The 26,117-nt window shown below is 40.8% G+C and overlaps 1 pseudogene; it reads right to left on the reverse strand.

The window, feature by feature from the left end:
• Positions 1–15,661: 15,661 nt before the first annotated feature.
• LOC139448034 (ankyrin repeat domain-containing protein 50-like) lies at positions 15,662–21,618 on the reverse strand (annotated as a pseudogene).
• Positions 21,619–26,117: the final 4,499 nt, after the last annotated feature.

The following is a 26,117-nucleotide window of genomic DNA, read 5'->3' on the forward strand; positions in this document are numbered from 1 at the left end:
ATATATATCATTGCGATCTGTAAATACCCGAGTATTGACCAGGTATTATCAAAGTAACGCCACAGGGGCACGGTGACACGCATTGACCCAGTTCATTCACCGTGCTCACTTCTAGTTATGATCTCACGTACGTGTCGATGCTTAACACATGAACATGCAAGATCAAACATCGATCTTACATGTTAGTGACAAATGTAAGCAGTCAAAACAAAATATAGCAGAACAATGTTTAAAACTGGCTTTACCAGCTTGAGATTGAAAAGTGGAATCTTTCTTTCTTTCGGTGCATTCAAATGCGGCTTGCTTTTAGCCAACGTTTGTGTCATGCCTATATTAAAACACATAATGGCTGTAGGGAAAGATATGTGGGCTTATAAATAAGTTCGTGGAAATGCTTGCGATCGTATGTTATGTTATTGTGCACATACACGGTTACGGGCGAGTCAACTATAATATTTCTATAGCCAAGAAGTAAATATAAAACGTCAAAGCCAGATTATTCCTGAAATAGTGCTTATGTTAACAGTAAAAGAACAATGTCATGGTCATTTTGTGAAAACTAAAAGTCATTTTAGGCATATCGATCACTTAAATGTTTAAAAGTTATAGATACAGAGTTGAGAGCAACAGAACATCGGTAAAAGAAAACCAACGACACTTGTCGACCCACAAATGGATACGGGGCACAGGTGGCCCAGTCGTCTAAGGCGCCGCGAGTTGCGTCCCCTGGACACGCCAGAAACCTAGGATTGTGGGTTCGAATCTCGGTTCACCCCGATTATGTTTCTAGGTTTGTCAGCACCATACCCGTGCTCGTGGGTTTCACCGAAGTGGTAAACGTCTGAGACCTGCATCACTTCGGGCTTTCCTCCCACATTGAGCTGACACGCCTTGATATGACTGGAATAATGTTAAAAGCGGCGTTAAACCCAACTCACTCACTCACAAATGGGTACGTTGATACATAGATGAAAACTTTGGGACTGGATAACATGAAGAACGCACCGTTTGAAGGGAAATCCAGACATAACATCTCTTCGACCGTCACTCTTGAAGCATAATCCTTTCATGTTATATGAATAGCGCCCTATCATCAGCGAGAAGTATTCCGCTATTTGTAGTGATGACCAAATATAACTATGATCACTTGCAAAATTTGCATTAAATTTTTTAACAGTAGGGGTATACACTCATATAGGCATAAGGCAGTTGACAGTTTGAAGCACATCGGATATGTTTCGACAGTTCGATTTTATCTCAAACGATTATTTTTTTTTTTTTTACATAAATATGGTAGTCTTTATCAGTATAATCACATACATTAGCACCTTTCTCAATCTCACTTTTTGTTATTCCCAGGTGAACGCAGTCACATTAAACATGGGATCTGAACAACATCATCAACAAATGAACACAGGATTGAGCAGGACTAGGTATGTCTCATTCCCCTGTTTACTGGTATGGGCCGACATCGGACGTTTTGTTCAATGTCATTAATTTTGATGTGTGATTTGCTGCAACAATATATCTTCAATATTGCTGGATGTGGCTTAAACACCCCTTCTTCTTGACTGAATGTGCTACGGTTGAAGCAGGGCATGCTTACCCTCTTTGCGAACACCTGGTGTCAAACTTGATTGACTATGTAATTTTCATAACAGTGTTTCCTCTTACATACACCCAATGGATCATGTCACGTCAGATAATCAAGATAGATTATTTTCTGGCGTTGACGTTTTGATTTCATTGTTTCGGTGCATACACTTGGAATGAATAATGCAGCAGAATTGTGTGTGTATATTGTTTTGCGTTGCAAGTATGGAGATTGCGTGTATGACACTGAGTGTTAACTTAACTGGATATTACTTGCCATAATTAGAAATTATTTAACATTCAAACTACCATAAGGTGTGTCTTTCATTTTTGGCATATCCTTGAAATTAAAGGAAATGAATTTATTTTCCTGACAATCATTTCTAATTTATAACCATTTCTTTGAGGTTTACTATTCATTTGATATCCTATTTTGCTAATAAACTGTTAATATTTTAGTGTCCAGATTAATCCATATTGCGCTGCTCATCTGTTCAATGGTGTACCTTCGGACAGGACTAGGTATGTCTTATTCCCCTTTTTATTGGTATGGGCCGACATCGGACGTTTTGTTCAAAGAGTAATTAGCTTTGACGTGTGATTTGCTGCAACAATATAGCTGCAACATTGCTGGATGTGGCTTAAACACCCCTTCTTCTTGACTGAATGTGCTACGGTTGAAGCAGGGCATGCTTACCCTCTTCGCGAACACCTGGTGTCAAACTTGATTGACTATGTAATTTTCATAACAGTGTTTCCTCTTACATACACCCAATGGATCATGTCACGTCAGATAATCAAGATAGATTATTTTCTGGCGTTGACGTTTTGATTTCATTGTTTGGGTGCATACACTTGGAACAAATAATTCAGCAGAATTGTGTGTGTATATTGTTTTGCGTTGCAAGTATGGAGATTGCGTGTTAACACTGAGTGTTAACTTCACAGGATATTACTTGCCGTAATTAGAAATTATTTAACACTTAAACTACCATAAGATGTGTCTTTCAGCTTTGGCATATCCCTGAAATTAAAAAAAATGAATTACTGATAATCATTTCTAATTTATAACCATTTCTTTCAGGTTTACTATTCATTTGATATCCGATTTTACAAATAAACTGTTTATATTACCAAATGTTAGCGTGCAGGTGGATCCACAACAGTGCGCTGCTCCATGGCCGAACAACTTTCCAGTATATAACTGGACTAGGTATGTCTTATTCCCCTTTTTATTGGTAAGGGCCGACATCGGACGTTTTGTTCAATGAGTCATAAGCTTTGAAGTGTGATTTGCTGCAACAATATAGCTGCAACATTGCTGGATGTGGCTTAAACACCACTTCTTGACTGAATGTGCTACGGTTGAAGCAGGGCATGCTTACCCTCTTCGCGAACACCTGGTGTCAAACTTGATTGACTATGTAATTTTCATAACAGTGTTTCCTCTTACATACACCCAATGGATCATGTCACGTCAGATAATCAAGATAGATTATTTTCTGGCGTTGACGTTTTGATTTCATTGTTTCGGTGCATACACTTGGAATGAATAATTCAGCAGAATTGTGTGTGTATATTGTTTTGCGTTGCAAGTAAGGAGATTGCGTGTATGACACTGAGTGTTAACTTAACTGGATATTACTTGCCATAATTAGAAATTATTTTACATTCAAACTACCATAAGGTGTGTCTTTCATTTTTGGCATATCCTTGAAATTAAAGGAAATGAATTTATTTTCCTGAAAATCATTTCTAAGTTATAACCATTTCTTTGAGGTTTACTATTCATTTGATATCCTATTTTGCTAATAAACTGTTAATATTTTAGTGTCCAGATGAATCCATATTGCGCTGCTCATCTGTTCAATGGTGTACCTTCGAACAGGACTAGGTATGTCTTATTCCCCTTTTTATTGGTATGGGCCGACATCGGACGTTTTGTTCAATGAGGCATTAGCTTTGACGTGTGATTTGCTGCAACAATATAGCTGCAACATTGCTGGATGAGGCTTATATCGTGACTAGTGAGTGAGTGAGTTGGGTTTAACGCCGCTTTAAACAGTATTCCAGTCATATCACGGCGTGTCAGCTTAATGTGGGAGGAAAGCCCAAAGTGATGCAGGTCTCAGACCAATTCGGTGAAACCCACAAGCACGGGTAGGGTGCTGACAAACCTAGAAACATAATCGGGGCGAACCGGGATTCGAACCCTCAATCATTGGTTTCTTAAAAAACCCAGAAGTACTATCGATCATTAATGCGTTTAGAATCATACATTGGGTGTGTTTGTGTTGTTTTGCGTCGCAAGTATGGAGATTGTGAATAAACATTGCTATACCTAACCCTTAAATTCTTTCTAGGGAATACATACAGACAGTGCAGTCTGTTGGAAATGGAGAGTGGATACTGGATGTCAAACCCATCCTTCTTTAGCGGGCTATTGCAGTCAAATGAAGTACGAAGGTAGAGTAGTATTAGGTCATTTTATCATTTTTGATAATATTGATTACACTGCACTGTTGTGGATCATATCCAGCTATGAATTGGTGGAGTAATATGGTTGATTGTGATCAGACATACACCGAACTTTTTGGGGGGCTTCCAATTGTCTGCCAACAAGTTTGTTTGAACGACAGTGCATGAGTATGTGTAGGCAGTTGGGAGCTACAGTAACCCATTTTGCCACCACATTAAGATGACATGCAAACACGTGACAAAACACATACCCTACCACGACCGTTAAGTTATCCAGAGGTTAAACCTTTGTACTTTGTGGGGTCTTACTGTCCCCACTTGAGAGTCGCACAGACAGAGATCCTGTTCAGATTGGAACCAGAGTGAGATTGGGGTCTTAGCAGTGTTTGAGGTCATTCATGCAGGGGACACGGGTGTCCCAGTCGTCTAAGGCGCCGCGATTCGCTGTGCAGAAATGCGTACCTTGGGCACGCCAGAAACCTATGATTGTGGGTTCGAATCCCGGTTCGCCCCGATCATGTTTCTAGGTTTGTCAGCGCTACACCCGTGCTTGTGGGTTTCACCGAAGTGGTAAGCGTCTGAGACCTGCATCACTTCGGGCTTTCCTCACACATTAAGCTGACACACCGTGATATAACTGGAATACTGCTCAAGCGGCGTTAAACCCAACTCACTCGCTCATTCATGCACCCTATCATCTCGATACTACTCGAAATAACAAAGTTGAAGTGTATCAATTACACATAAAACACCGATTGCAGTCTCTACAATATGAGTGAGTGCGTTTTGTTATTATTTTCAGCTGTTAAGAATAACATCATTTCACATCATCTATCAATGATCAAGTTAATGATGTTTACGACTTAGTTAATAACGAAATAAACTGAACAAAACATTTATCTCAAATTGTGATAGGGGTACAGTCGTATTTCATAATTTTGACATACTAGTAAACGTATCATGAGCGATCAACTTGGTGAGTGTTTGTGTTCGGTATAACGCCAAACAGTATTTCAGTAACAGCGCGGTGTGTCAACGTGGTTGGAGAGAAAAGCAGCATCTCTTCGGCGTTTTTCACTTTGGTTAAATCCACGAGCATGGCATGGGTGATGACAGACCTAGAAACATAAACAGTGCGAACTGAGATTCCATCCCACGATCATAAAGACTCGATCTAAGCATAGGATAAAACACGTCAGAGGGTTGTTATGATATTTAAAACCCGCATCCCGAGGAATTAAATCCTGAGGGAAAGGGTTTTAAATATCATAACAACCCGAGGGGAAGTGTTTTATCTTACTTATAAACCGAAAAAAGAAACTTAAAACAATATTTATCAACATTTTTATGTTTCGAACATACTTCCCATGAACCTTAGGAAACGGACCTAAAATATCTGTTGCTGGCGTACGGATCTTGAAAAGGACATTCTAAAAAGCAGAGCGGCTTATCAACGCCTCTGTAGCCTCGTAGTACACTCCCTGGGCTACATAAAGGAAGGTTGCGAGTTCGATCCTCGGAAACATAAAGATAACAATTGTCAAATGATTTTACATTTCATTACGCGTTACAATCTGAACGGAAGTTATATTAATGAAATACCCAGGACATTATATAAAATCCCTGGGATATTATAACACATTATATAGCAAATATGACTTGAATATCCTATAAAATCCCAGGGACATTAAAACGTCCCTGTTTATGAGATTTAACCCGACTGGAGAACAATAGGATGACGTCACCGGAGGTTTATATTGACATTTACACTGTGTATTCTACGTCAACGCCAGAGAATACAGAGTCTCGATCATCTTCCGGTACAGATTCCATCGTGAATCGCTCGAAGGTTTTCTTTGATTTTTACTGATATTGTAATGAGGGCATTCCGAATGCTTTGGTGGCTGTATGACTAAACAAAAGCAAACGCATTTCCGTATTTATGTGGTTGTCATTAAGTAACTACTTGATCATCTTCCGACATTAAGCTGTATCATGGCAGCTTGTAAATAATAAACAAGTTCATCGTCGACTAAATCAGCGAGATCTATGATTGTTATTAATTAGACCACTCTTACATTAGACGTTGCTTACTGGGGATCTATTCTGATACTGTACAAGACATTTTAAAAGGTGCGACTTTTCTATATTATTAAGTAGCGCTATCTGAAATAGATGGTAAAATACTTAAATACTCGGCATTACAGATTATATGACCAAGTTAAATTGTCATATATGTTTTTGTAATTCCGGGTAACTAGTAATTTTGGGTCGTATCATGCTACAGGTAATTACAATTTACCCAGATTGTCAGAAGGGTTGTATGTCAAATGTTTTTAAAAATGATAGACACTCACAGTCTGATAACTTTGAGAGCAATCCTGATATATTCCAAAACACGAGTTTCACAGCATTATGATACTACAAGTAGGTTCAGACGACGCCCCCTGTATATCCGGGCCCTGGCCACACCCCTATCTCTCCCTGCCTGCGTTACCTGTGTCGGCCCGACGTGGGTTGTTTCCCTGTTCACGCGACTCGGGTCGGTTCACCTCTGTGTTTGCACGTGAAGCGTACGTATCACGTACAGGAGCAGACGACAGTTTACCACCTTTATATAATAATGTTTGCTTTTGTCTTTCTCTTTGCATTGTTTTATTTCTTGTGTCTGGTTCATCGTCAGGTCGTTTGCTATACCATAGCCTCTGGACTTAAGACAACTTCTCAAGTTCAGAGTCTTTATTTTATCGTCCCAATGAACCATTTGTGCTATAAATGGGCGTGGGTTATCGGACGACAAACGTCCTATCCTGCGTCTCCTCTCGGAATCGCTCAGTGTTAACAGTTCTGGCAGAGTTCAGAGCATCCAAAGTTTTATTTTTGCAAACAGAATAAGATTCGTTTGCGCTCTAAGGGATACCATAGATAATAATGTTGTTCCTTCTGCTACGTCTCTCAAGATGCTCTATGCGTGAATCAATAGCATCAAAACCATTATGGATCTCATCAATATTATCATTGACAGCATCAATATCTAACCTCTGGATGTTATTTTCTTCTTTGGTCTCCTTTAGTTGTGACGTCATCACGTAACAAGTGAACGTCGTTCCTCATTGAACTGATCTCGTTTGTTAGTTTATTCTCCGAATCTTTTATTTGCTGAATGATTGCTGATTTCATGTCTTCTAGATCTTTATGTAATGGCCCAGGGTTAAACTCTATGTCTCCTGACAGATATATAAGAATACCTGCATATGGATGACACATCCAACTGTCTCGAGAGTAGTCTGTTTTTTTCAAATGTAAACAAATGGGTGTGATTGTACTCACGTATACATATGAAAGTTTATTCTGGTGTCAAACATACTCAGATAAGAACACACGTAGCTTGCGTTGTTTGGTCATACCTGCAATGGTCATACCACTGTGCAAAGTAGTATCCGATATGCCATGTCTGTTCCTGGCGTCCATTGCGATGTTGATCGATACGGTTGCATGTTTTCAGTCCGTTCTTGCTGAAGACATCCGATCCGGGCTCTCCATATATTAATCGGAACACCCATGCTCACTGAATAGGATTTTGTCACTTATAGACCTTCCTTTCAAATCTTTTTCTTTGATGTTTGTGGGAGCTATGATAACAACAACCTCTTTCAACAGGAGGTAACTCTCTTTCTATATTTACAGCTGCATCCAAGGATGGTGACGCAGTTGCTGGTGACTGGACCAAGAACAATGTCTTCACGACTGCCAACTGACAGTTCCACACTCACAGCATAGAATTTTCCATCACAAGGAATCAATATTGCAAAGTTTCATCATTTGATTCTTGCTTTTTGAAAACGAAATGAAGCTGTGAAACATGCGTTTTGTTATTAATAAAGGATCTTTTAATATAAGTAGAATATACTGGATAACTAACATTGTTAGCGGCTGTACCTCGAAGGTTGCAGTAGTGTAAAAGGATTGTCCCCCGGAGATGGTACTATGTCCACGTCATTCACAGTATATTTATTACTGATTTGTTGATCAAGTTTTCTCTCTCGATAAATAAGTTTCCAATATTGATTCAGTATACACAGACGAAGACCCGGGGTAGAACAGGTCTTCAGCAACCCATACTGACTTGGTTGAAGCATGCCATCGATCGCAATTGCGTGGTTCGATGCTCATTTTGTCAATTTTTGGATTGTCTAGTAAAGACTCGATTATTTACAGATCGCCGTCATACAGCTGGAATATTGCTGAGTTCGGCATTATACAACAAACAAACAAACAAACAATACCTTATAAAACAGCATGAAACCGACCATTTAATATTCTTTGAGGGGATTTTTGTTTGAGACAGTTTAGTCAGTCAGTCACATCCCTCAAACCCGCCCCAAGTAATATCAAATGATTGGTTCTTTTTGCCTTTACACACATGTGAATGAGATATTCAATCGAATTATCAAACAAAACAAAATTATAATAATCAGCTTGTTTTGGAAGTCATCTGCATCGCATCTATTTTACGAACAATCAACTTATCTCTCGAACAATTACCGTTATGTCAAAATACATAACATATTTGATATTTTCCACACGTCTCACCCGCGAAAACAAATCTAGTGTTTAATTTGAACTTCATTCCATCAGATGAATAATTCTCCGGTACAACGAACAACGTAAGAAGAGCCTGGCGGCAGGAAACGGTTGTGTATACTGGAGCATGATATAACGGTAAACTGGATACCAATTAATAGTAATGTCTCTGACCAAGTAAAGGTAATTTGAGAGTTTGTAATTTGTCTGCTTGATCGATCTCTTCACGTTCATGCCAGCCATAGGCACAATGCAGCGGAGATAAACATTTCACAACATCCTGACGACGGATTTACTTGACAGGATTATAAACATAATCACAATACATTTTATCTGGTGTGTGTTATGTGAGTTGAATATTCAAAGAAATATATATGGCCTCAGATAGTGAGTGTTCTTTGTGTTATAATTCCGTTCTTCTATCTGTTCGTATGTCCGTCTGTAATATTTTTTGTCCGGACCATATCTCCGAAACTAATAGGTATTCTTACATGACACTTTACACACACACTAAGACCCGGTTGACAAACGGTGCCTGCTTGTTATTAAGGGATTTTTTAAAAATATATTTGTTTTCCGTTTCCACGGAAACAAGTTTGACATTGACTCTGTTCATTGTGTTGTGTTTGTCGTGACCATATATCCGAAACTACTTGGGTCTTCATTCATAAAACTTTGCACACACTGGGTGTCAACTGGTGCCTTTTGCTATTTAGGGACTGATTCGATTTTATTTGTCCATTTTCATGGCAACAAGTTTGACTTTGACTCAATTCACAGAATGTATTTTCCAGAGCATATCTTCACATCTACTGGTTTTCTTCGGTACTCACACACAATGACCAACTTGTAAATTGTGGATAACTATTCACCAGTTTGGGTAATCACAATAACAGAAGGGAAATGTTTAGTGTAAACATGTATATCTATATTTCTGTTAAGCTGCAATACATGAGATTTCATACGTTTAATGTGAAAACGATCTTCAGTAACTTTTAATAACTACAACTGGTAATGCAACTGTTACAGATTACAGCATAAACATACGCATTAGCATGTACTAACTCATATCTTTGCCAAAAAGGACCTGACATACAAAGTTCCGAATCCCAATCCCATGGTATTGTTTTTAATAGTTCGATAACTACTTTTGGATACGGACAGACAGATTAGATAGGAGTACACTCACCTAGTTGGACAGATCATACTTGCAGGACTGGCGGTAACAATCAGATGATTTGTTTTTTAGAATTTGTGTTGCATAAAAAAGCAAGTGTTTGTTTGCTGCCTGACGCAAACAAACGAATATATCGTCAGTATTCACTGAAATAAGAGAACAGGTCACTATTTTGAAAGAAAGAGCGAATGAGTGAAGACATTCATATACAATATATAATTCACTTCCGCTTCACGTTGGAGGACAAGCCGACGTTCTGCAGGCCTTAGACATTCATCACTTGGGCAAATTTCACTAACAGTCGTATGGTGTCGACAAACCAAGAAACAGGTTAAATTTAAGATTCGAACCCTCAAGGACGCTATAGTGGTGCCTTGAACGTCTGGGCCGCCCGATCACATTGCAACATATGAAAATTTAATGGCATACCTACAGACAAAAGCCTAATTATGAAACTGAGGAGGGCCTGTTAATAAGCAAATATATTTCTTGTTTTTTTAAAAGGTGAAAAGCAAGCACTATCATCTAATATAAGTATAAAGTATATAATGTCTCCACTAGCGCTTCAATTTCCATCTTCGAACAAACTAACACAGATTAAATGGGATAAAAATTTACTCATCGCGTGCAAGAGTATTGCTCTTATATAGCGACGTGCATACACGTGTCTGTGGCAGCTTGGAGTAGTCCGGACTAAAGCCGAGTTCATAGTGCTAGCTCACTGAGATACCATGCTGCAGTTGAACATGAAAACCCTAGTCAGGCACAGTATGCTGACTCCGAGCAAACCAGTCCTTTTTTTAGCACCTTAATGTCACGCGTTAGGCAGGTAAACAACAAGTACAATCTCATAGCGTCTTTTGGTATGACACGTCTGGGAATCGAACCCTGGGCCTTCCGCTTTTCGGGCGGACGGTCTAACACCTGACCACGGAGGCGGTCTCAATTGGTTGTCGATATTGCTGAAATATGACGTTAAATTTTAACTCACTCACTCACTCAATTGGTTGTTATTGTATAAATCATCAACTACTCGATTATTTTAATAGCTGGTATCAGAGCAATCGCGTATCTTATTATAGTTAAAATGATAAAAAAATTCTAAAAGGTGAAATGTAAGAAGAGCGACATCAGCATGCATGGAGTTTTCAAGCAGTTGTCAATAGAATGATGCCTTCTGCAATGAAAATAAAACTTTAGATGCGTTGCATCAGCACAGGGGCAAACTCTTTTTTCATCAGATTATTCAAAATATTTCCCCAAAATATTCATCAACACTGATATGATAAAATATATATGAACAATTTCCTTTCCTGTGTTACATATTAGACCATGTTTTCGACCAATATGCGATTACCCACACATACTTTACTTGATAAACAATGTCTTTCGAACAGTAAATGTGTGCATTAGCCTATACGGACCGAAACGATGTCAAGCCGCATTCCGCTTGTGATGAACCAACACGATGACACTCTCCCACTCATTATTATCGTAAACTTTCAAACGAATTAAGCCAGGATAAGAATTTATGAATAAACAACTTCTTTATTACAACTAAGACGTTTCGGTGTGGGTGCTAACACCGTTATCAAGCAAGTGAAATACTGAGTTACTTACTTACTTACGTTTGGAGATTTAACGTGCGCTTTCCGACTGGAGCGTATTTCGCACACGGGCCCGGTCGGGCCATTTAGCGTGGTTTTGAAGGGAAAATAAAGGTGTTGCAACCAGAGGGGGGTTTTAGTGGTTGCTTATATAAGTTTTGGAGATTTTGAAATTTGGAATGCATGCCTAGGGGTGTGGTAGTGTACTAAGGGAGTGTGTTGGTGTGTGTTTGTTTGTTTATGTGGTGTTGTTGAGTGTTTTTAGATGCGGATCATTAGATTGGTTTTAGTTAAGTATACGCCTAGTGCTTTAAATTTTTCTATATTGTTATGTGGATTTAGGATTGATTCTAGGGTTATGGCTTTATCTACTTTTAGATTTGTTTGGAGTGTTGCTCGGTGGGTTTGGTAGTGCGTGCAGTGTAAGAGTGCATGTTCTATTGTTTCCAGGTGTGGGCAGTGTGGGCATTTTCCGGTTGCGTGTTTTTTGATTTTTAGGAGTTGACTGTTTAGTTTAGTGTGACCTGTTTGGAGTTTGGTGATTATTCTATCAATTTTCTTGGATGGATGGAGGATTTTAGGTTTGGTTAGAGGTTTTTTGAGGATTTTGATTATCTGTGTGTTTGTTTTTAGGTATGTCTTATGCCATTTTTGGGTGATTTTACGTTTGTTAATGCTTTTGATCTCTGCTTTAGATATTGGTAGATTAAGGCTTATTTCAGGAATTTTGAGGGATTTTTTGGCGGCTTGATCGGCGTTTTCGTTTCCATATATTCCTACGTGGGCTGGGATCCAGATAAATGCTATTTGTTTGCCTGCCTCTGTTAAGTTATTTGCGCTTTTGAGTATTTGGTTAATGAGTTTAGGGCGGTTTTTGGTGTTTTTATTTTGGAGGGCCTGTAGTCCACTTAGTGAGTCTGTGAGTATTAGGATTTTTTTATGTTTTTTAGCATGTTGGTTATGGAGGGCGGATGCTATGCCCATTAACTCTGCAGTGAAGATGGATTGGTTGTTTGGGAGTCGATAAGATTGAGTGTTCCTATTTGGTTGTGCTATGTGGACTCCGAAACCAGTGCGATTTGTGATCGGATCGGAAGATCCGTCTGTGTAGATGTGGCACCAATTTGGCCAGTTTTCGTGTATGTAAGCTAGTGTGGTGGATTTAGCTATGTTTGGATCGGTTTGTTTGTTTATTGAGTTTGCCAGAGATGTGTCTATTTGGGGGATTTTTAGTTTTGGGGTAAATATATTTGATGGTTTGCAGTTTTGTTGGAGGTTATCTATTTGGTTTTCGTTTAGGTAGTTGAAAATTCGTTGAGATATTGGAGTAAGTAAAGGGTGCTTCCTAGTTAGAGCCTGGTTACGAGGGCGGATATTTTCGTTTATGAGGTTTTGGATGAGAGGGTTTGATTGGGACGAGGCCCAGAAATTAAGGGTTAAGTGTTGCCTACGTAGGTTTAGTGGCATTTCTCCTGTTAAGGCCTGAAGTGAAGTGAGAGAGGTGCCATGTTGGGAACGTGTGACTATTTTAAGAGCTTGGTATTGGATTGAGTCTAGTTTTTTGGTTAGGTTATTGCTAAGCGTATCATAGATCGCACATCCGTAATCTAATTTAGACCTAATTAGTGATGTGTAGAGAGAGAGTAGAGTATCTTTGGAGGCCCCCCAGTTGGAGCCGGTGAGGCATCTTAGTGCGTTTAGATCTTTGCTGCATTTAGTTGTTAAGTTTTTAACGTGGGCCTCCCATGTTAGGTGTTGATCGAAGATTAGCCCTAGGAATTTGGTTTGTTTTTGGAACTTAATTGGTTTATTGTTTAATTTAAGATTTGGGGTGGTGTGTTTCATTTTTCGGTGTTTGAAGACTATTCCTGTAGTTTTTTCGGAGTTTAGGGAGAAGCCCCACTTGTCTGCCCATTGCTGTATTTTATTTAGGGATTTTTGGAGTAGATTTTGGGAAGTTGACATACTTTTTGTGCGGATCCAGAGGGCTCCGTCATCTGCGAATTTGGATGTTTTAATTTTAGGGGATAGGCCCTCGAAGAGGTCATTGATCATTATGTTAAAGAGTGTTGGGCTAAGAATGCTGCCCTGGGGAGTGCCGTTTTCTAGGGGACACTGGTCCGATAGAACCTGGTCTATACCCACTGTGATTTTTCGGTTATTTAGGAAGTCCTGGATGTAGTTAACGATTTGTCCTTTTAGTCCTATTTTTTTAAGTTTTTGAATTAGCCCGTTGTGCCAAACCATGTCGAATGCTTTTGAGAAGTCCAAGAAGATGCCTGTAGTATATTGTTTGTTGAGTTGTCCTGTTTTGATATCCTGTTCTAACCGGGCGAGATTGTCTAGAGTTGAGCGGCCAGGAGTGAACCCGCTTTGGTCTGTATTTATGGTGTTGTTTAGAGTTAGGTAGTGTTGTAATCTATTTTTGGTCATAGATTCCATTACTTTACATAAGTTTGAGGTCAGAGATATTGGCCTGTAAGAGTTAGCTTGGTTTGTAGGTTTGTCGGGTTTAGGGATAGGGATAACTAGAGCCTGTTTCCAAGAGGTTGGTACCTGGCCGTTTAGGTAGATTAGATTATAGAGTTTGAGTAGTGACTGGAGTAGCTTGGGAGGGAGTTTTTTGATTATTTGGTAGGATGTTAGGTCTAGTCCTGGGGCTGTTCCCTTTTTCCTGTTTTGGAGTACATAGTTTAGTTCTTCTATTGTGAAGGGTTGGTTTATTTCTAGGTTATCGTTTAATTCTTTGGTAGGTTTGGATTCTGTTTTGAGTTTTGTTTGGAATTTATCACTGAAGTTTTTGTTACTGCTGATGGTCGAAAAGTGTTTAGCTAGGTTATTTGCTTTTTCGCTGGGGTTGGTTGAGTTATTTATATTAGGAGTTTTTTTGTGTCTTTTTAGGCCTCTAATGGCATGAATTTTGCGCCAGACCGTCCTGGCATCTGTGCGGTTATTTAATCCCTCGCAAAATTTTTTCCAGTCCCTGGTTTTGGCTATTTTGACTAGGTTTTGGACCTCATGGTTTAGTTTGTGGGCTATAGGTATGTAGTTATGGTCGCGTTTGGCTTTATTGAAGGCTTTTTTACGTTTTTGTCTGGTTTGTTCTATTTCCTCGTTCCACCAGGGTACTGAGGGTTTGCCTGATTTGTTTGCTTTTCTAAAGGGTATTGAATTTTTAGCTGAGGTGATTATGTATTCTGTTAGGTTTTTGCAGAAGGTTTCTGGGTCATTATGTTCTATCTCGTTTAGATTGGCTTGTTTGCAGATATTTTGGAATTTATCCCAGTTAGCCTGGTTATAGTTAAATTTGGGTTCTGAGTTTTCGGGTTTGTCGGGGACGTTGGTATTTCCTATGGTTATGTTTATTGGGAAGTGGTCACTTCCTAGTGGGGCGTCGTGAACTTCCCATTGAGTGCTTTGGGCTAAGTCTGAGGTGCATATACTTAGGTCGATAGCCGACATGTCTCTATTGCTTTTATCATATCTGGTTGGTTGGTTATTGTTAAGTAATACGAAATCGTTGGCCTCTATCCATTCAGAGATTATTTTACCGTGATTGTCTATTTTTTCCCCCGTGCCCCAGGAGGGGTGGTGGGCATTAAAGTCTCCTAGGAAAATTGTTGACTTTTTGCCTATTTGTTGAAGTATGTTTAGATCCTCTGCTTGGATTTTTTGTTGATGCCAGTGGTAGATATTTATGATGTTTATTTTTTTGTTGTTTAGGGTGATTTGAATACCGTTGGTTTCTAGGTTTGGGGTGTTTATTTTGATCTCTTCATAGTTTAAGTCTTCTCTAATTAGTATGGCTAAGCCTCCTGATGCTCTAGTTGTTTTGGTTTTAGGACGATCTGTTCTGACTATGTTATAGTTGGCTAAGTTAAATTTTGATTTATTTGAGAATTTAGTTTCTTGGATGCATGCTACATGCGGTCCTTTGTTTAGTTTAAATTTTGCTTTTAGTTCGTGGCTGTGCGAGTTAAGCCCGCCAGCATTCCACTGAAAAATATTTAGTCCTGCCATTATTTGGGTTTTTAGTGTTTGGAGATTGGTTGTTTTATGGGATTATTTTATATATCTGAGATAATTAGTTGGTAACCTGTATTGAAGTCTTTATAGTTTTGGGTGGTGAGTTTGAGTTTGAATGCTACTTTATGCAGGGCTTTAGTGCTAGCATCTGGATTTATTTGTTTTAGCATGTAAGCTAGAAGGAGAGTAACACTATTTAGCGTGTTTTTGGGGAGAGTTTGGGGTTTACGTTGTAGTTTTTTGGTGCTGAGCGTGTTATTTCGTTTACGTCATCATCGGTTTCTACTTCGTAATAGTCTGAGTTATCGTTGTTTAGTTCCTCACTCTCCATGGGGGTTGGTAGCGTCTCTGGTTGTGTTTGCGTGTGCGTGCTGGGCGTGTCTGTGTCTTGGCTGCTGGTTGGATTTTCGGGTTTTGCCTGCTCGGGTGTGGTTGTTGTTGCCCTGGTGGCTGTAGGCTGAGTGGTGGAAGGTTGGGTGATGGCAGGTATAATGCGGTTTGTTTTGCGTGCAGGTGTGGATGTTGTGAGAGGGTTGGGGGTGGTGAAGGTTTGGGGGTGGTGTGGGTAGTGGGTGTGGGTGGTGATTGCTGGGTGTACTTCCTGGAGGATACCATCCCATGCGGAGTTTAGATGTCGGGGAATGTTTGGTTGCGGTGTGGGTATGAGTGGTTGTTTCGTGTGCTGTGTTAGTTTTCTTGTTTGGTGTTTGGCCGTATCTATATTAATGTGTCTGTTGGCCTGTTGTGTGAGAGTGTGCCTGTGTGGGCATTTGTTAGAGAGTGAGGAGTGGTTTGTTGTTTTACAGTGTATGCACCATGGTGCGCAAATCCCTGGGCATTCTGTTTGGGCGCATTTCCTGCATTTGGTTTTTTTAAAATTACATCCGTTTGCTGTATGGTTGTATTGAAGGCAGTTAGAGCATTGTTTTACCTGTTTAATATAAGGTTTTACTTCTAGTTTTGTTGATGCGCCGAAAGAGATGAATTTTGGGGCTTCAGGATATTTAGCAGTTTTTTGAAAGTTGACGATAACGATAGGGGTGTTTGAGGTCTTTCCATTCCTATTTGAAGTTATCCTCCTAGTGCTAGTGATTTTGGGTTGAGGGGAGGTGTCTGTGTTATCGTTTGCTTCGTTAGCGTACATTATTAAGTCACCTTCTGTTTCTCTAGGGTTAACCCTAATTACACCTCTGGTGTAGAGTTGCCAGTTTGGAGTTTGATGTGTGACTGTAAATTGGAAGATTTGCGTTATCTTTTTGGCTGCGTTTAGGGATTGTAGGTCGGGGAAGATTATCTGGAATCCTTTATTTACTTCTTTGATTTTATCGAAATTGATTTTTTGTTTTTTGAACCAAATGCCTACTTTATTAACTGTGAGAGCTTTATTTAGGGTGTTTATGGGGCCGGCGGCGCAAAAGTACAGAGCGAAGGTGACTATGGATGCTGGGAAGGTGGGTGATGCGGGTGTAGTGTTGGAAGTGTCCAGCTTCCGTTTCTTAGGGTTCGTAATGGGTGCAGGCGATTCGGCAGGTTTGGGAGGTGAAGCTGCTGGAGTTTCTGTGCCGTAATCGTGAGGTATGAGGGTGTTGGGTGTCCGGTTGGAAGTGTTGTGTGCTTCGGCCGGTGTAGGGGTGTCGGGTTGGTGGATGTCTGCCTGGATGATAACACGTGCGTCGGACATGTTGTTGTAGATGAGGTTGGGTGGAAGTGAGTGAGATTTGGTGAGTTTAGAGGTGTTGAGTGTGGATGTTTGGAGGAGGGTGCTTTGGCAGGTGAGAGGAGGTTTGGTGAGCTGTGTTGAGATGTATTAACGGATGGGTTTAGGAGTGTGGTTTTTTTTTATTAGGTTTGTTTGTTTGGCTAAGGGTTTTTTAAGTTTTTAATTGTTTGAGCTTGGCTTGGGTGTGAGTAGTGTTTTGAACTAGTGTGTGTGGGTGTGTTGTGATAGTTACCGAGGGTTTGCTCTTGGGCTGGCTAACAGTGGGTACTGTGCTGGCTTGGCTGGGTGCGGGTGGCTTGGTGGCTGGCTTGGTTGCTGGAGCGCTTGGATGGCGGAGAGGTGTTTCTAGCTTGGAGTACAAACGATGGTGAAGTTTCCTTGGCTGGCTATCAGGCAATGCTCTGTGCTGGCTTGTGAAGTGTTGCTCGCTTGGGGTACAAACTGCAACTAATTGTCTGGCCAAGACTCGATTTTTTACAGACCGCTGTATTATAGCTGGAATATTTCTGGTTTCGGCGTTAAACAACAAACAAACAAACGATTTGAGAGTGATTTTAAGAGTATGTGAATAAGGCTGAAAGGATAACGTGATAATTACCGATGTTGGAGTTCTCCTGGGCTGGCTATCAGGCAATGCTCTGTGCTGGCTTGGGAGGTGTTGCTCGCTTGGAGTACAAACTGCAACTGTATGGTGTATGGTTGACAAGTATATATACAGGTAGGAGGTAATGTTTGTACAGTAGGGTAGATATCAGATGTAGTTACACTGGAGTGGAGAAGCCTGTTATGTACACACAAAGTTGTGTCAACGGGCTTGTGTTGACGGGGAATTAGCTCTTGGGGGAATAAAGGACAAAATCGACATCACTGTCCCGGAACGCTTTATGCACAACATGTAAACAATAAACAAAAATTGCACAATGAGTGGAATACCTGCTCTGACAACACAAACACAGCAATGAGCGGACCTTCCAGCTCAGGCGTACATGAGGTGAGCGGAGCTCCAGCTCACCTCAGGGCGTTTCCTACGAGCGGCACATCCTACTCTAGGTCGTCCCTATGCCAGCACTCGGAATACCAAGCCTGACTAACACCGTAGTAACTGTGTAATGGTAGCACATATATAGTAATGAACAACAATGGACAGACAAAGAGACAACGACGTTGCCTTGGACATTGGACATATGGGCGTGATTAACCAACACAGTTCATGGGATGAATAATTAGGGCAATAAATGCCATACTATAAAAAGCAGTAGTAATGACTATCATCGGTGAAGTCAGTGACATAAACAAAGAATGAATCCAGTAATATAAACAACAGGATTATGGCTGATTGGGGTCTTTGATGAGTTGATGGTACACAGGGGGTATGTAATAGCCTTGGTCACGGTTGATTGAGGGTTGGAGTCTTTGATGTTGATGGCTTCTTGTAGTTTTCTGATTTTGAAATCTTGGAGGTTGGTGGTGAGGGCTTTGACTTTTTTACCAACCTGGTGAAGATACAGGTGGTAAGATACTAAATCCGTACGTCACACGTGTGTCGTACAAGGTTGACCTTGTTTTATTCGTTTTGATTGGATAACCTCTGTCACACCGGGACTACTTTTTTCATTCATAAAAAATCGCGAGACGTCATTCATTTTGCAACTTCAAGGCAGAACTGAAGCAATCTCATGTGACCGAGGGATATTAAACTAAACAAGAAAGTCACACGTATCAAATTCAGTTTGCATCCTATATAAGTTATGCATTGAGCTTCCACAGACATTATATGTAATCGAGCTATATCCATTTACAATGTACGAGTACAGTTCAATAGATCGAGGGTCCCAATGAGCGTGATGCACCCGACTACTTTCGCAACTTACAATTTGAATTAACGTAAAAGGATAAGCGAGGTGAAATGAAATCAGTTTAAACTATCTGGACAGATATCTAGACTTACTTGGGATGGTCCGGTTGTGCCATCAGTGTCCTCTTTGAAGCGTATAATTTCGTGGCATTGTTTCGGGAGTTATTTGTTCACGACTGCACAACCACATCACTCAAAGTGAACATTTCTAACAAATCATTCGAAAACCCCGTAGAAGTGTGCCTGACTTCTGATTATGTGGCCCTAAATATCCCAAAGGTGAACAATAACATTCCCTATCTCTAGCGTACAACGCTGAGATCACGTTGAAATGGTCTGCGAGTGACGAGCGACCGTTTGAACCAATAGCCTACCCCACCGCCAATTGAGATCTGTTTGTCCCTTCATGTTACTGTCGTATGGCACAAGACCACACAGTGATCTGTGGCGCCAAAGTCTTGCTATCATGCCGGCTGTTTCCCCACACCTGTTTCTGGCATTATGGTCCACTTCACCAGAACAGAGGACATGCTTCACTATCTCCACGTTCCCTCCACGACAGGCAAGATGAAGAATGTTGTCACCATCACGACTCGCCAGTGACAGATCAGCTCCTGCAGACACAAGTATCCAAAATGCTTGTTTATGTCCCTTCTCAGCCGCGCACATAACTGGTGTCATCCCGTCACGTCTTTTGCAGTTGACGTACATCATATGTCCTGAGAGGATATGCCTCAGAATTTCTACATTTCCGCCTAGGCAGGCAGCATGAAGAATGGTGTTACCTTCATCACTTATTGATGAAAGATCAACTCCTATTTTGACAAGGACCATATATATCTCTTTATGTCCCTTCTCTGCTGTGAACATAGCGGGTGTCATTCCGCCATGTCCTCTGCTGTTGGCGTCCACCACCTTCTGTGAGAGGACATACTTCACTATGTCCACGTGTCCTCCACAACAGGCCAGATGTAGGATGTTGTTGCGGTGTTCACTTACCAGTGACAGATCAACTCCTTTCTTCACAAGTAATTCCAAGATATCTCTATGTCCTTCAAATACTGCCCACACAACAGGTGTCCTCCCGTACCGTCCTCTATTGTTAATAGATTGCATGTCCTGTGAGAGGACATACTGCAATATCTCAGTATGTCCTTCATAGCACGCCAGGTTCAGGATGTTGTCCCCTAAGTTATCGACTAGTGTCACATCAGCCCCTTTACTTACAAGTAACTTTTAAATTATCATTTCCAGTTGTCCCTTGCAAACTGCCTGCATCACGGGAGTCCTCCCATCACATCCTCTGACATTGATGTCCACGCTTAAATGAGAGAGGACCAGCTTAACTATCTCCGTCTCTGATCCCTTACAGGCCAAACAGAAGATAGTGCCATCCAGTGTTAGATCGGCGCCTCTGTTCACAAGAAGGTTAAACTTTGCTGTGTGTCCATGCCGTGCTGCCCACGAAACCGGTGTTCTACCTTTTCGTCCTCTACTATTAATGTCTATTGGCTGTGAGAGGACATATTTCATCATCTCATAATGTCCCCCATCACATGCCAGATGAAGGATGTTGTCACTTCTGTTGTCTACTAAGGATACATCTGCCCCTTTACTCACAAGTAACTCCACCATCTCCCTTCATCCACTTCGGTGAAACCCACGAGCACGGGTATGGTGCTGACAAACCTAGAAACATAATCGGGGCGAACCGGGATTCAAACCCACAATCATAGGTTTCTGGCGTGCCCAAGGGACGCAACTCTGCACAGCGAATCGCAGGTGATGCAAGTCTTAACATACCTTCTTGGTTAAACCCAGAACACGGATATGGTGCTGATAAACCTAGATGAATAATCAGGGCGAACCAGGGTTCGAACAACGATCAAAGGCTTCCGAACTAAGGTACTCAACCGGCACAGCCTATGTCGGCTGTTAGATGACGAGGCCACCCCTCTGATGCAGGATTCCTCTGTGCGAATACTCACAGGTCTTGCAGGGGCTGTTGACATACCTGCATTGTGACCGATCCATCACTTAACTTGGCCGCTAGTTCGCTCTGATATTGACATCTCACGTTTCTGCAGCTTTTTTGGCTTTTTTGTACTTCACCAAATACCACAAATTATAGTTGTGGAGTACGAAGCTGCCGATTCGAACGCCAACTCCCCCAAACAAGAATGGCTAACGTGCAAGGGTTCTGTTCCACAAATCATACAGTTTCATATTGATTCATAAACACGTACACTCATGACACAGACGGAAACGTACACTAGACTCCGCCTTGGTAAATGTTCAATCTTGTGATTTTGGAAATGTATTTGTCGCTTTGTTCATCATATGTTTTACCTTGGAATCTGATTCGGGAGAAAATTGAGACTGGTTGCTCGCTGGCGACGATATTGTGAATTAACATAGCCAAACCACATACACTGGTCCCTTCAAGAGCTAGTACAATATATTTCTATGTGCACATGTACTTACCAACATCTACTGATGCGGGATTTTGTGCCGTCGTCCTACTAATTCCGAACGCTTGGTGAAACGAGCCTCTCACCTTCTGCACAATTGCTCCCATGTCACAGCCCTTAGACTTTAACCATTGAGAGATATTTCTATGGCGTTCTCTATCGCCCTCATGACTGTCGCTAAAGCAGGTTCTCGCGTCAATCAGATAACACCTATACGTCCACAAATGCGCACGTATCAGACTGATAGCTTGATGATCGTAAAGGTAAGGGATTAAAAATAAAACTACGTTGTCCACGTCATGGGATTTTTTTCTGTGACTATTATCATGAAATAATTGAAAGATAGCATTGTAGTATATACGTATTCGTATTGGATGGCATTTGTGTAAAGAAAACAATTTTCCTAAATTTAATAACTTATCATATGTGACCTGCATGCAGTCGTATCCCATAGCGTTGATCGTTGTTCCTGCTATTAACCAATGTTGGGTCGTGTCTTTATTCTTTTCAAGTCGGCGTATATAGTTTGAATATAGGCTTAAATCAACATTCAATCGCTCACTCACAGGGGCGGTGGGGTAGCCTATTGGTTGAAACGTTCACTCGTCGCGCGAGACCACGGTTCGATTCCCATGGGAACAATGTGTGAAGCCCATTTCTGGTGTCCACCGCCGTGATATTGCTAGAATATTGTGAAAAGCGCCGTGAAACAATACTCACAACGTCGACACACATCAGATTTCTGTAAGTGTAACGGAAACATACGGCTGTAACCTTTTGTGTAAACCGTAAAATGAAAGTATTCACTTGAAACAAAACAGGGACGATAACTAGTCTTCTGGGTCGGATTCCAGCCTCACGAAGATGATTCCTGACAGTCTGGTCCGATATCCTCCTCAAACCAGGGATGCGTCCTGCAGTCTCCGTAGCTGTGGCATTGCGATGACGTAGGTGGAACAGTCGAATGTAGCGATCCTGTGCAGTGGTGGTAACTCTTGGTCGGCCGGTTCTCGGACGGTCTGCAGTGGAATTGAACTGTGTGTATCGGTCCCAAAGGCGGCAAATGGTGCTTTGGTGGACGTTGAAGATTTCCCTGTTTGGAAACGTCCTATGGCGATGTTCCGATCGGCAACACGGAGTCTGGCATTTTTAACTTGAAAAATGTTGACAATTGAATTACAAATTATTGGCTTATGCTTGCCTTTTTATAGCCACTACCACGAATGCCATAACTTGCTTTACTGTTTTCCTCCATGACATTTTCGAACAAGTGTGAAAACATGCCGTTTGAGACATTGCAAATCGACAATGGCTGCGTTTTAAAGCCTCGTTTGTCGAATATCAGGCCACCAACATTTTCCAATAACATATATCCAATTTATATACCGGATTTTCTGTGTAGTCAGGTTCCACGAAGAACATGATACTGTGCGTTTCTTTTTTTGAAGAGTGTAGATTAAGCCTTGGTCACCGTAAATGTATCAGTTGTTTGTTTGTTGTTTAACGCCACTCTCTTCAATATTTTAGCTATATGACGGCGGTCTGTACATAATCGAGCTTGGACCACATAATCCAGTAATTAGTCTCATGAGCGTTAAACCAGGTCAGCGAGCCTGACCTGCGATCCCGTTACTCGCCTCTTACGATAAGCATGGGTTGCTAAAGACCAATTCTAACCCATATCTTCACGGGTGGGAATGTATCAATAACATATCCACATCATTCTGGGGAGGGTTTGTAGATAATTCCGTTGTCTTTCCCAAGTCAAAGGGTATGTCAATGGTTTATACCAAATCGTTAAATAGGGCTTTATTCACAATACATTTTTATACATGGTGCTCTTTCAGGGAGCCATTTCAAAATGCAACAAATCATGAGTGGAACAGGTCAAAGGTCGAATGATTGAATAAGATACGCAATTCTGAGTTGACCTCTAGTTTTCAGAGAATGCACACCGACTGTGCATGTCACGCATATCGAACAATATGTTTTTGTAAACTCCAACATGAGCAAGTAAATAAACAACATTAGTGTTTACCAAGAAACTGTTCATTACGCAATTTGATTTTATTTGTTTGTTTTTAACGCCGCACTCAGCAATATTCCAGCTATATATGTCTCCAAATAATCGAGTCAGGACCAGACCATCCAGTGATTGACATCATGAGCATCGATCCACGCAGTTGGGATACGATGACATGCGCCAACCAAGTCAGCGAGCCTGATCACCCGATCCCGTTGTTTGCTGAAACCTATTCTACCCTGGGTCGTCACGGACCATTTGATCTTGTATGGCCATCATCCACTGTCAAAATGAATAGAATGAAACATATAGTTAACTGAGTCAGCCACCACGACTGAACGTCAAACGACAGATTGATGGTTTTGTCAGTGGCAATATTCGATGTTTTACATGGAACACGTGTGACAAACGTACTTAGCAACTGTTCAGATGTCGAGGGCTGTTCTCTGGACATACTAAACTTCCTAAAATCTGTTGAGAGAAAGAAAATTGTCCTAACCCTTCTTTCAAAGAAAAAAAAGACATTGCATGTTTTGAAGCAGCCATCGGAAAATTACTTTGTCTCTGCCGAAATGCCAAACCGTCGGTGTCGGAGAAGAGGAATTCAGTTATGCTGGGACTTTGTATGGCTGTAAAACAAAATATTTATTTTTATTTAAACTATGAGCCTAATTATTTATATTAAAAGAAATCATCTTGCAGCAAATGTATTTTTACATTTTGCATTTTTTTTTCAATAGGAGACTATTGGGGATAAAATCCCAGAATCATTATTAATTTGATATTAAGGATGGGGTTGGGGGTAGCAGAATATCACATTCCACAGAAGCCTACCAGACTCCTACATTGCTTAAACGCCATTGTTTTGATAACCATACAGTAAAATAATTTCCAGAACTATTCTGAAGGTGAGAAGTGAGAAAAGGCCTGTGCGATGCATGTGAAATGTGCTCATTTGTCAATGACAAGCTACTAACTAATACTTGCCTACGTTGACGGGCCTAATAAACAAACATAGCCCTGATCAAAATGAGAGTAATTTGTTTTCTATCTCTCCGTTTCTTTAAACGAAAAGCTACCAAATAACACGCATGCACAATGTATAGAATAACATGAAACATTTTGCATAGAATACATATTTCAACGGTAAGTAAATATTTAGTTGTTGATTTCATAAGGTACATTTCGCCGTGGCAGAAGACAACATTCAACGGTCTCCGGGTCGAATCCTTCTGGTGTAACATTTGTAATGATATAGATCTATAATCAATGGGGAAAAGAAGCCAGGGAGACTATTAAGATCCTGCATTGCCAACTTGTTTTTAATTGATAATTAAGTCAGTTTAATTCGAGGTCGAAGACAATGAAGCTTTGCATGAAATATAATAGAATATAATACTTAACTTTATCAACAAACTAGATAATATGAATATCTATGACCTCCTTTCAAGTGATGGTTTGCAGAATGAGACAACGTACCGGTGTAGCAGGCTATAACTAATTATCTGCCCTCCCCATGAGCCGGCAAGCATCTTGACCAGACCACAAAACCCGGTCTGTATGTTGATGGAGAAGGGCTCCTGATTGCCACTTAAATCTCACACAGCGGCTCGCTGTTTCATTCAAAACGTCGCATGCTGTATCAGATAAGCAGCAAATAAGACACAACACATCTGAGTCAGGGGGCTGGTATGCGCTGGTATGCGGCTGGCTGCATTTACAACCGTGACAAGCACGAAGGAAAATCCACGGTTTGCCGCACGAGGAGGCTGCACGTGGAATTCGAGTTGAAACTGACATCACGTTCTCAATCTGCACGAGGCCAGGTACTGGACGTGAAACAGAAACGTGTTACACGTGCGATCCGAGCTCCCACTAACATCAAGTGCTGCACGAGCGACTTTTGCTGCAACTGACATCACTTGCTGTCTCAAGGTATTGTTACGATATACGTTAACACCTATTATGCTATCAGTAACATTATGGAGGTTGTGAGGTGAAATGGTTTTCACGTCGCGTTCAAGGTTATGGCACTTTTATGCACGTGTGTTTGTGACTGCTTGTACTAGTTCCGACTAATGCCGATTTTAGTGTTTGTTATATATCCGGGAGGGTTTGTTTATTGTTTAACGCCGCACATAACAATATTCCAGCTATATGACGGTGTCAATCACTGGATTGTCTGGTCCAGACCGCCGTCATATAGCTGGATTATTGTTATGTGCGGCGTTAACCAACAAACGAACAAACAAACACTGACCACGGAAATGGTCGTAACATTATTGAGCATACCATGGGCCCGAAAACGACCCGGGTCTCTAAACGTTTGTTCTTCTTTGTAAGAAACAATTCTTCCCACAGATCCAATGTTCCGAAATTCAAGAATAATATGGTTGGAAAGAAAACGCATTGTATATTCCCTCGGTTAAGAAATTTACCATTTATAATCAAATACAATATTATCATTATTGAAAGGCAGCTACAACTAAATTACTGTCGGAGACGTAAGCAAGAGGCTTTTCTGGCTTCATTTAATATATACGAATCACAGGGCTATGAAAATATATAAAAATAACGCCTATA

Source organism: Haliotis cracherodii, unplaced genomic scaffold (genome assembly GCF_022045235.1).
Source record: "Haliotis cracherodii isolate W230 unplaced genomic scaffold, xgHalCrac1.p SCAF_7, whole genome shotgun sequence".
NCBI lineage: Eukaryota > Metazoa > Mollusca > Gastropoda > Lepetellida > Haliotidae > Haliotis > Haliotis cracherodii.